Raw genomic sequence first — 12,399 nt, 5'->3', positions numbered from 1 at the left:
GTGCCTGATTAGGCGGGCATTCTCCTGTATTGTATTCCAACTCTTGGAGAAGCGTCTTAAACGTTTCCACGTCCTCTTTGCATCGTCCCGCAAGAATGACGTGGCGCAAGTGCATCGGCAATTTGGTGATGCATATCCTAATTAGTTCTGCAGGCCCGTATGGGTCGTATAAAAATTGATTTGCCTGCAGCATGTGGTCGAATAGGCGTGCTGGGTTGCCGAAACCAGACCGGTTCAAATTTGGCAGCATAATTATGCCATGTTTGACCCTATCTTTTGCCGCTTCCGACCAATAGGCGGACAGAAAGGCTTGTCGAAACTCCCGAGTGGAGTTGCAGTGACGCGCTGCCGACCTCATGCGAATCGCCGGTTCGCCTTCCAAATAGCCACACATATATTCTATCTTATGTGAACTTTCCCAGTCGGGGGGAAGACAAAACTCAAATTGCTCGAGCCATGCTCGTGGATGTATTCCTTTTTGCGAATTTCGAAATATCTCAAACTTTCTCACTGTAAGGAAATGTTTGAAATCAAATCCCGGCATTTCCTCCTGGCAAGGCCCTTGAATGTTTCTATTTTTCTCATGTATGCCACTCAAAATACATTCCTCCCTGTCGTCAAAATCTCCCTTGTGGCCAGAGTCCCTCTCAGCACTGTTCGTACGGCTATTTTTAGTGCTATTGGCGAGTTCGGAATCACACGCCATGTGGTTTTCCAGATGCGCCATGCGTTCTTGTAATTCGCCTGTTACAGCTTTCTGCCGCCTGTTCACTTCGAACTGTCCCTTCTGAAATTTAAGAAGCGAACACACTTCTTCGGTCTCTGCGACCACTACCAGTGTAGTATTGTTCTCGCTTTCCGTCACCTTCATCATGCCTACGATGTCCGCTAATGCCGCAATCTTATCATGTATTTGTCTGTTGTTCTCTGCCCCAGTCTGCTTCAATTGTTCTACTTGCTGTTCCAGTGCGTAAATCGCTTGACTGTTGTCCGCTACTGTGTTGCTAATGGACGTGGGACAGTGCGTTTCCGCCTCTTGGACCCTCGAGAGTACCTGCTGGTGTTCTCTTTGGCATTCTTCTCTCAGCGCTTGGAAATTCCTAAGTAGCTGTTCTTCGCTCTCTTTAGATTCCGCATCGCGATTCCGCTTGCCCTGTTCTAAGGCTTGCAGACGGTCATCGATTTGTTCAAATGTACGGCCTAATTCTTTCATAATATCACTTTTATTTCACTTGCCAGATTGTTTATTCTTTGTGAGATATCATCGGACACTCTCTGCATCGACTTGTCAACTTTATTTGTCTGCTGGATTAGTTTTTCGTCTACATGTTCGCCTAGCTCTCGGATCGATTTTTCTGATTTCTGCGTCATTTGTTTGCCTAGCTCGCAGATCGATTTTTCGGATGATTCTTTTTGTTCTCGGAACGATTTTTCTGATTTCTGCGTCATTTGTTCGCCTAGCTCGCGGATCGATTTTTCAGATTTCTGCGTCATTTGTTCGCTTAGCTCGCTGATCGATTTTTCAGATTTTTGCGTCATTTGTTCGCCTAGTTCGCGGATTGATTTTTCAGATTTCTGTGTCATTTGTTCGCCTAGTTCTCGGATACATTTTGCGGATGATTCTTTCTGTTCTCGGAACGATTTTTCTGATTTCTCTGCGTTTTCTTTATTTTGTTGCAATAAGGCTTTCATGAGTTCTGCCAAATCAATTTGGTTAGTTGGAGGCATTTTAATTTCTGGCTCTGATGTGAGCCCATTCGTCCTGTTTTACATTTCCTCTGAAGTATTCCCCAATGCATTTTCGGAACCGTCTGACGCGTTAATATTCGAAATCAAATTACCCCCTTGGTCCATGTTGCTTAAGTTGTTGGACCGCCTACTTTTAGCTTGGTTACGTGTCTGCATTAGTTCAATTTATACCCAGTACGCAACACACTAATCACAATAAATGTATCCCAAAAAAAATTACGACAGTCACACGAAAGATACCCAACCTAATATGCACTTTTTCACACGCAAAACAAATTTTTATCTTTGATCAGCCGGCTGCGGTGGTCTAGCGGTTCTGGCGCTGCAGTCTGGAACTGCGGGACTGCTACGGTCGCAGGTTCGAATCCTGCCTCGGGCATGGGTGTGTGTGATGTCCTTAGGTTTTAGGGGACTTATGACCTAAGATGTTGAGTCCCATAGTGCTCAGAGCCATTTGAACCATTTTTTTATCTTTGATCGAAACAGTGGAATTTACAAGCGAGAAAAAAAAACACACACACATATAAAACACACAAATATAGAAAACAAAACAACAAGACAAACAACACAACACCGCTCAACAACGCCGTGAATCATTTGAAAGTCTGCTCAGTAACAACACAGAAGTTGTTTGAGCGCTGCAGGGGAAAAAAATTAAGATTATAACACGCTCGCAATCTAACGTTTCCAGAGTCTACGGAATCGCAGAACAGGGTCGCCATGTGTAACGTTGTTGCTGGAATTTGCTAAGTAAACTGAACTGGTAGACAATAAAAGCGGGTTAAAAGCTGTGAGCTGTCTGGGGAAGTTAATCTTGCATTACTGAGTAACTGTTTCACCAGGTATCCAGTTTAGCTTACCAAATTCCCAACCAGATTATAATTCATGTTAGTCTGGTTTAAATAAAAAGAAATAAATCAGTTTATATTTGGAAATTTATTTTAACATTGATCATTAAAATTTCAGTATATTAAACGTGAGTCATAACTAAGCTGGTGCCTTATTTAGGACTGTGAAAATGTGGGTTTGTAATCTTATGGAACACATCAAATATGGAGCCAAGATTGGGAGACTGCATACAACACTGCATTCATAAAATAACACACGAAGAACGTTGAAACATATGCAAGAGGAAATTAACCACAACCAACCGATTCAATTTTCACCCAAAGAAATTACGTTCGTAGCACAATCCTGTCCATCAGATAATTACCACACACTGGTATACTAAATTCATACTAACACTCTGAGAAATCTTCCCAAAAAGAATAGCTGAGGACTACTTTGATGATTACACCACATGCTTCACGTGGTCAACTAGGTTTACACAAAGCGTGTAACTCCACAATAATTTTGGTAATTAAAATAAATTAGATCGAAAAGCAATTTACAAAAGAAATATATATTATACCAATTGCTTCATATTCTATTAATTAATTAAACCAAAGAAGCAATAAGACTCCTAATTCAGGCGATAGCAAGGAAAAGTGTTTGTATCAATTTCACGAACCGCTTTTTCGCAATAAAGAACAGCGGTAATTGTTTATTTCCTATTGTACTTCGACTAAGTGTGAGTAATTCATAGTCATACCAAGTGTACGTCAGAATTTTGCGTGATCACGGATTTTATTCGTTTGAATGCAATTTTTTGAAATTCTAGTGCTTTGTCTCTTTACCCTTTCGCTGCTGCAGACACGTGAGCCCCACATTCCCCGCTGTGCGCGATTTTGTCACTGCACTGCTCGCCTGTGCTGACACATGGTGTTCCGACTGCTTTGACACTCTTATCATTCGATTCCACAAAAACTATTTGGCTCAGAAATTAGAAGCCAAACGTGCCCAGTGTAAATAAAACTTTTGTTACAGTCGCGGAAGACGGAATATTTCTCAAAATTGCATATGACACCTATGTGGTACTTAAATTAAATGAGATATTGTTATACAGTAAATTTTGTATGAAATTTAGGTATCTTGTCCACATTTCATTCTCAACATTGTGGCCACTAAAATCGACCATACGGAAAGTATACTCTATGGACTTTTACCTCTGCAAACTCTTCAAAATTTCGTGCAATGGTTTACTATATTTAATGCTGCATAATAACTGCGTTGAACATCGAAACAAAATTAAGTCATTTATGGGGGGAAGGTATCAGTCAAGAAGATGTGTAAAAATATAATTTTTGGGCCAAATAGTTTTTGTGGAATCGAATGATAAGAGTGTCAAAGCAGTCGGAACACCATGTGTCAGCACAGGCGAGCAGTGCAGTGACAAAATCGCGCACAGCGCGGAATGCAGGGAGCACGTCTCTGTAGCAGCGAAAGGGTTAATGCGGCCGTGGTAAAGTGGCTTTACTTCACGAACTGCGCGCTCCCCTCTAAACGTAAGCTTGCGAACTATGCTATACTATGGCGCTGCTTCTCTTGGCGCGTGCGTCGTGTGCAACCGGCAACGCAGCAATCTCCCGCGTCTGAGCGGGCATGCGCGAGCCGCCAAGATAAAAGAATTGAACTATAAGAGGTCAAGCGTGATTCACATCCACATTCTCCTTGGCTAAGCAACATGATATTACCAGACTGGAGGCTACAGTATACAAATACAGAATGGACTGTGTGTTTGACCCTGTGTAAAACTGTTGAAGTCTTTTAAACTCGTACAAAGAGTATTTACAACGTGCGCCACTGTACTCTGTGCCAATCACACCCATGTGGTGTCAGCTAACAGAGCACTTGCGGTGTGATGTTTACCAACGTTCTACAGCTTGTTTACTGGGGTCGAGAAGAGCTTGTAGGTTATGCTCTGCCGGCATACAGTTTCAATTATCCATCTGTAAATTACGTGGAGATTCTTAAAACTGACTCCAACAAAGTCAATGTAAGTATTACACAGAAGTGCAATATTAAAGCAGCAGAAACATATTTGTCTCAATCCGGGACATTTTCTCCACAATATCGTCGGATACAGACATGGCCGAATTGAGATTTGTTACTACAAATAGTATTATACCATAAGTCTTAAGAAAAACAAACAATCTATGAAACGGACTTGCCGGCCGGAGTGGCCGTGCGGTTCTAGGCGCTGCAGTCTGGAACCGAGCGACCGCTACGGTTGCAGGTTCGAATCCTGCCTCGGGCATGGATGTGTGTGATGTCCTTAGTTTAGTCAGGTTTAATTAGTTCTAAGTTCTACGCGACTGATGACCTCAGAAGTTAAGTCGCATAGTGGTCAGAGCCATTTGATCCATTTCAAACGGGCTTAAATCATTCCCCACTAAAGAAATTACTCCATTCTGTCGTGTTAATGTTCTCAGTGTACGAAAAAAAACTGGAAATAGAAGAGGTCGAAGCCATAAAACGAAAACTGGAATACATGGATAAAACAATTGCCACAAAGAAGGAGTATAAACTGCTCCTGCCACTGCGGATTTACAGGCAAGACTAACAATTTACTTTACACACAGCGTATAGAAAGTGGAGAATATAAGCTGTCAGCATTTACTGTAAATAGCTGTGGTAAGAGACCATATGATGAAGTACTGGCCGAAAATGCCGGCATCGAGAACGTTTACTACATTAAAGGACAGAAAAAAAATCTGTTTATAAAGCCCCATTCTCATCTGGATCTGCTTAAAAAAAAAAAAAAAAAAGGCTCTGAGCACTACGGGACTCAACTGCTGTGGTCATAAGTCCCCTAGAACTACTTAAACCTAACTAACCTAAGGACATCACACACATCCATGCCCGAGGCAGGATTCGAACCTGCGTCCGTAGCGGTCGTGCGGTTCCAGACTGTACCGCCTTTAACCGCTCGGCCACTCCGGCCGGCTCTGCTTAAAAAGGATGGTTACATTGTTTCTGAATCTTTTGGACTCCGTTTTGTGCACTTAGTAACAGAAAAACCGTTTGCAGAGTTTCAAACTGAGGGAGTAACATCGTCAATGGGAATTAGTTTGTAAAAATTGTAAAGTTTAAGTTCAGTATAGAAATTCCGAAAGTATATGGAGCTGATGATCTGTCAACATATACCCAGGATGATCTGGAGTGTTTAAATAACTGTGTTATGCCGGAAATAAGAGGGGACCGAGCGAGGTGGCGCAGTGGTTAGACACTGGACTCGCATTCGGGAGGACGACGGTTCAATCCCGCGTCCGGCCATCCTGACTTAGGTTTTCCGTGATTTCCCTAAATCGCTCCAGGCAAATGCCGGGATGGTTCCTTTCAAAGGGCACGGCCGACTTCCTTCCCCGTCCTTCCCTAATCCGATGAGACCGATGACCTCGTTGTCTGGTCTCCTTTCCCAAACAACCAACCAAATAAGAGGGAAAACTAAAATTCCCGAACGCTCTCAGCTAGAAGAACTGCAAGACGGAATAGAACTAATTGATAAAGCCATAAAGGAGGTAGTTTACAGGAAAAACACTATGTATGTATTGGAAACCGAAAACATACCTTCCTTGTACTTGTCAAATTACTGGCTGGAGAATGAAATATATAATTCAGATGTAGACATAACTAATACCTTAAAATTTTTGCTGGGTGTTATTAACACTACAAGAAACAAAAATAAAGAAATAGTTATTTTCTGTGTGTAAATGTATATGCCAACATTAATAAAAGTTTTTGTTCAGGAGTATTTCCTTTCATATTCTCTACTCTGTCAAACATCCTAACAGGATCTCTTATCATACCGAAATAATACTGATAGGCAGTATTTACAAGAGGCGTCAGATTCCGTTTCTGTGAGGAAAATGTTATTTCACCACAAATATAACAAAAGTTATTTACCATATTTTCACATTTTCGTGGCATTTTTACAAATTTTACACTAAAAAAGCACTCGCGAACCAGAAATTCTGCATTACTTTGAATAGAAACTACATGTAATTCACTGTGTGTGCCTTTTGCATGTAGAGAACAGGGAAAAATAGAGTGGGACTGACCTTGAAATGTGGTTGAAACTAAGTAGTTGAAAATATAGTAACTCTCGCTTGTTACCTATATGAAATGGCCCATAAACCCACAGTGCAGGAGACAGTTTCGTCCTATTCCCCTACCCCAGACTGAATGCACCAGAGCTGTTCGCCTTCGTGTATACGAAACGCTTGAAACGGATTTTGGTCGCCTTTTCGATCACGTGTGTGTATATGTTCACCTCGCTGTGTGCTCTTGTCCACAACACTACTCAAAATTGGCAGGGAACTGTCCTACAGCTGCCGCCGGAAGAATTGCCTCCTACCGACCTACAAGTGTGTAGCTGCTGAGGAACTTGTACACAGATACGTGGTAAGAAGAGGTAGGGCAGCAGACTATCACTGAAATATTGGATGGTCAATACACATTGCCACAACTGACGAAAAATGCTTCACGGCCCTAATTAACACATCAAAACTATAATGGAAAATAAAAAGAAAACATACTCCTAAACAGCAGATCATAGTGCGCACTGGGAATTGAGAAAAATCATTGTAATAACACAACTACCTGAAAAACTGATCCCAGAAGATGTCACCAGGACAGCGTGGCGGCAGTTGCTGATGCGTTCAGCTCGATGCGCAGCTACTGATTAACTCTCTCTTACGTCCCAGCCTACCTCCCCCCTCCCTCCTGCTCGTCGACCGGAAGCTAGAGATACCGGTTCTTCAGGTGTGATCTAGGTAAGCAAAAGAGAGCTGAGTGAAATCCGTTATAAATACATAACGCGCGGCTCCACAAACTCCCGACTGCGAGATCGCAGCAATTGCAACATCGTAAATGGCTGCAAATAAATTTGCACTATCTTATCAGATTAATTGCTTAACGTCCGCAGCTCGTGGTCTTGCGGTAGCGTTCTCGCTTCCCGCGTACGGAGTCCCGGGTTCGATTCCCAGCGCGGTCAGAGATTTTCTCTGCCTCGTGATGACTGAGTGTTGTGTGTCTTTAATCATCATTTCATCATCATTGACTCGCAAGTGGCGTCAACTATAAAGGACTTGCAATACGGCGGCCGAACTTCCCCGCATGGGGCCTCCCGGCCAACAATGCCATACGATCATTTCATTTCAGTTGTTTAACAATTTACAAGAGTCAAATAGATCGCTTAAGAGATTCACCATCACCTTATGAAGAGTCTTCTTCATAATAAAAACATATTTTCAACGTTTGTGAATCACATCTAAATATAAATTTGCGCCACAAATAGATTATCCAAGGTCTTCTATGCACTGATGTTTGAGAACATTAGCACCCCCCTCCAACGCTTCTACCTTAACCAAGCATACCTGGCAGAAAAAAAAAACCTTCCGATCACGCATACGCACACACAGACACGCACACGCACCGTCCACGCCTGCCAGAAGACTGAGGCCCGCACACTTGCTGGCCATGTCGGTACTTGCGCACACTTCTCCAGCCATACTGGATGCTCAAATTGAATTTAATGTTTCAGCTTTTTCTGACACTTCGGAGCCATCATCCATCTTTTTCAGCGATTTGATGAAGGAGAGACGAAATATCCCCTTTTCATCAGACGATGCCGCGTCATTTCTTATAGCTTTTATAATCTCGTCTTCAAAAGACGTAAACATTTTCTTTTTCTTATTAATTGTGGTTCTTGAACCTTACTAAAGAAAGTGGATGACAATCTGGTGAATTTCCAGGACTTTACGATGCCCATACGTAGTTTTCAGCACTTGGTTGTGTTGACTTCCTGTAGTGTTTTAGTTTGCGAAAGTTTCGGCATCTTCGACGTGTGGAACAAGAAATAGCAATTCGTCGTAATATTTGTATTTTTTTCTCTACTTTGCACCATGTCCCGATGTAACAGTTTTCTGGGCTTAATACGCCGAAAATTGTCTCTTGTGTGTTTCAACTTTGCTTGAATGTCTTTGAGTAAATATAAAAAACTGAGATTATTTATTTACCTACTCGTAGCTGAATTTGATTTGTTACAGATTTATAGTCTCAGACAACATTTACGTTAAGTTTCTACATGGAGTGTCTACCATACATTCTATTGGTAAGCAAGTTTGTGACGCAATATTGGATTATTTAATGACTAAGTATAAGCTGAAAAAAAAACAAGGATGACCTTTAAAAATTTCGGAAGACATTTATCACAACAGTAATTTTCCTAATGTGCTCAGGCATGTAGACGGCAGACTAATTTGAATACAAAGCCCGGTCAAATTGGTTCCCTGTGCTACAATTATTAGAATTACTTTTCTATTAATTTAACGGCAATTTGCAATGCAAACTATTGCTTTCCTTGCATTAAAGTAGGAGCATATGGTGTTTCCGCTGACCCAAATGTATTTAAAAATGCATCGTTTAAAAGGAGACTGGAATTGGGGCAATTCAGTTTACCAGAACCGAGAATACTACGTAATGATCCGAACAGAAAACTAAGGGCGTTTGTATTTATCTAGACATGTTATAAGCCCGTATCCGAATAGCAATTTATCTAAGCAACAACATATTTACAAAGACGACTTACACAAGAAAGAATGATTCAATGTACTTTTGGTACTCTTTCAAACAAGTTACGAATTGCAACTACAGCTATAGATCTTCAACTCAATTGCACAATATCAGTAGTTAGCTACAGCATGATGTGTGTTAAACAATTCTGTCAGAATTAAATATGGAATCCAATTTGGTGATACATTATTTCATAATGCATTACGACATAGACAATCAGCAGGTCTAAGAAATAACTAAGTAGGTGTGGAAGTGTGAGATTCTTTTGCTTAATATATTACATCGATTCCATGTCAATACCAAGCTATCGATAGACAGAAAGAAGAATAAAAGATTAGTTCTTGAAACTATCCACTTCGAAGGGAGGGAATGCACCAAGCGTCAAACATGCAAAATTAGCAGACACTTGGATATTCCTACTGCTGATTATCCCACCCATGCTAGGAGATTTTCTCACTTGCACGTCGACAAAGCTGGGCCCCTACCCATTCTGAAGGGTGATCGAGCAATTTATTCCTTGGCCAGAGGCTGTATCTGCTCAGGATATTCCTGCAGCATCTATTGCTCGCATTTTGATACAGTATCTGTGTCGTTCGCCGGTTTTGGTACCCCACAGGTTATTACGTCAGATAGGGACGCCAATCTGAATGCTAGTTATACACAGAACCATTGCATATTTCTGGTTGCTAGCATGTCTGTACTACGAGCCACCATCCCTCCAGTAGCGGGATGGTAGAGGGTTTGCACTGGACCTTCAAGACAGTGTTGGCATGCCGTCTAGAATCTAGGGTTCTGTTAATGCCTTTAGTTTTATTGGGATTACCTACTAGTATTAAGGAGGGCACCCAATGCAACCCTGCACAGCTGGTTTATGGTGAACCAATAAAGGTACCTGCTCATTTTTTTCCGCCATCTAAAATTTCTTCGTTGCAGTCTGGGGAGCTTGTTGATTTTATAAACAAACTACGAAAACTTGTGTAATGTCTGGTTCCCAGGAACACTACTAGAAACAGGACCAAACTTGTTTTCGTACATAAGGACTTGAACACGTGTCACTATTTTTGGTTATGTGATGATGCTGTCAGATTTCTCCGTACCCCTCACTTTTCGGGCTCTTTCAGGGTCCTACAGCATGACGACAAGGTATTTATGATTCAAAGGAACGGCAAACCAGATGCGGTCACAACTGATCGCTTAAAGTTGCGATAGCAACTTGGGAACTGTTCCATGTTAACCAGTAGTGTACTTCAAACTCCTTTAAAAGTAAATCTACCATATGTTATTCAAACTCGGTTAGGTAGAAATATTGTATGTCAGTAGCCAAAGTATCAGGGGCGCCTAGTTTTACAAACATTTCTTGAAATTTGTAATTTGCGTTCTGTTCCTATATATATTGTTAGACCAGCTACAGCTACTGCAACAAGGACGCGGAGCGACTAATGTGGCGGAATCGATTTGATTGCGGTTATGAATAGTTTGTGGTACCAACGTGTAAGGACTGAGTTCTTTGGGATACTGTTTTGTGATGTATGCTATTTTGAGCTCTGAGAAAATATATACAAAACAGAGGAAAATTCTGTATATTTATTAGAGTTTATTCAGTGTTATTACATGGGTAGCTTTGAGGGATGAAATAGTGAAGGCAGCAGAGGCTCAAATAGGTAAAAAGACGAGGGCTGGTAGAAACCCTTGGGTAACAGAAGAAATATTGAATTTAATTGATGAAAGGAGAAAATATAAAAATGCAGTAAATGAAGCAGGCAAAAAGGAATACAAACGTCTCAAAAATGGTATCGGAGTGGGTATTAAAATCCATGGAGAAGAAATAAAAACTTTGAGGTTCGCCGATGACATTTTAATTCTGTCAGAGACAGCAAAGGACTTGGAAGAGCAGTTGAACGGAATGGACAGTGTCTTGAAAAGAGGGTATAAGATGAACATCAACAAAAGCAAAACGAGGATAATGGAATGTAGTCGAATTAAGTCGGGTGATGCTGAGGGAATTAGATTAGGAAATGAGACACTTAAAGTAGTAAAGGAGTTTTGCTATTTGGGGAGCAAAATAACTGATGATGGTCGAAGTAGAGAGGATATAAAATATATACTGGCAATGGGAAGGAAAGCGTTTGTGAAGAAGAAAAATTTGTTAACATCGAGTATAGATTTAAATGTCAGGAAGTCGTTTCTGAAAGTATACATGTATGGAGTGTAGCCATGTATGGAAGTTAAACGTGGACAATAAATAGTTTAGACAAGAAGAGAATATAAGCTTTCGAAATGTGGTGCTACAGAAGAATGCTGAAGATTAGATGGGTAGATCACATAACTAATGAGGAGGTATTGAATAGAATTGGGGCGAAGAGGAGCTTGTGGCACAACTTGACTAAAAGAAGGGATCGGTTGCTAGGACATGGTCTGAGACATCGAGGGATCACCAATTTAGTAGTGGAGGGCAGTGTGGAGGGTAAAAATCGTAGAGGGAGACCAAGAGATGAATACACTAAGCAGATTCAGAAGGATGTAGGCTGCAGTAGGTACTGGGAGATGAAGAAGCTTGCACAGGATAGAGTAGCGTGGAGAGCTGCATCAAACCAGTCTCAGGACTGAAGACCACAACAACAACATGGTACACCTAAAATAACGTAATTAACGCATGTCGACAGAAAATGCACACATTTTTGCTCACTGTTCTACACTACCAGAAGGCATATTGATTCTTAGTCATGCTGTATAGCAGCTGTAGCGTTGTTGGGGGAAAGGCAACTTGCCTACTAGGAGCGCTGCTCGCTTCTCGGTTTATAGACAGACTATCTCTCTTCCTTTCCAGTTCTCTTACTTGCGTGGATAAAATAACTTCACTGAGCTCGTGTTTACGAGGGTTGGAACTTTAATAGTGACAACTATTTATTTACAGCTCGTAAAAAATAAATATTGTTTCAAAGTTTTACTGACCTTCAAAGTAGTCACCAGCATTGTGTATAAGCCGTTGCCAGCGGTGTGGAAGTTGTAGGACACTCTTAGCAGTCCCAGTTGTGTTGACAGTTCGAGCGGCGCGGTCTGTTGCCCGACGAATTTGTAGCAGTTCTGAAGCGAATGCCGTAAATTGTTTCCTTCAGTTTAGAAATCGAGTTGAACTTAGAAGGGCTTAAGTCAGGGGACTGCAGTAGGTGGTATAGCACTTAGCAGCCCCATCAG

General features: G+C 41.4%; 1 protein-coding gene across 2 annotated transcripts in view; it reads right to left on the bottom strand.

Moving 5' to 3' along the window:
- The window catches only part of LOC126095006 (cytochrome P450 4C1-like), a 196,132-nt gene extending 188,767 nt beyond the window's left edge, over window positions 1-7,365 (bottom strand). For both annotated transcript variants that reach the window (XM_049909665.1, XM_049909664.1), the window contains exon 1: window positions 7,231-7,365. The gene's annotated coding sequence lies outside the window, so the exon portion shown is untranslated. The remainder of the gene's footprint in view (window positions 1-7,230) is intronic.
- Window positions 7,366-12,399: the final 5,034 nt, after the last annotated feature.

Source organism: Schistocerca cancellata, chromosome 8 (assembly GCF_023864275.1).
Source record: "Schistocerca cancellata isolate TAMUIC-IGC-003103 chromosome 8, iqSchCanc2.1, whole genome shotgun sequence".
NCBI lineage: Eukaryota > Metazoa > Arthropoda > Insecta > Orthoptera > Acrididae > Schistocerca > Schistocerca cancellata.
The sequence above is the reverse complement of the archived record's forward strand: the minus strand, read 5'-3'. Positions and strand labels throughout refer to the sequence as shown.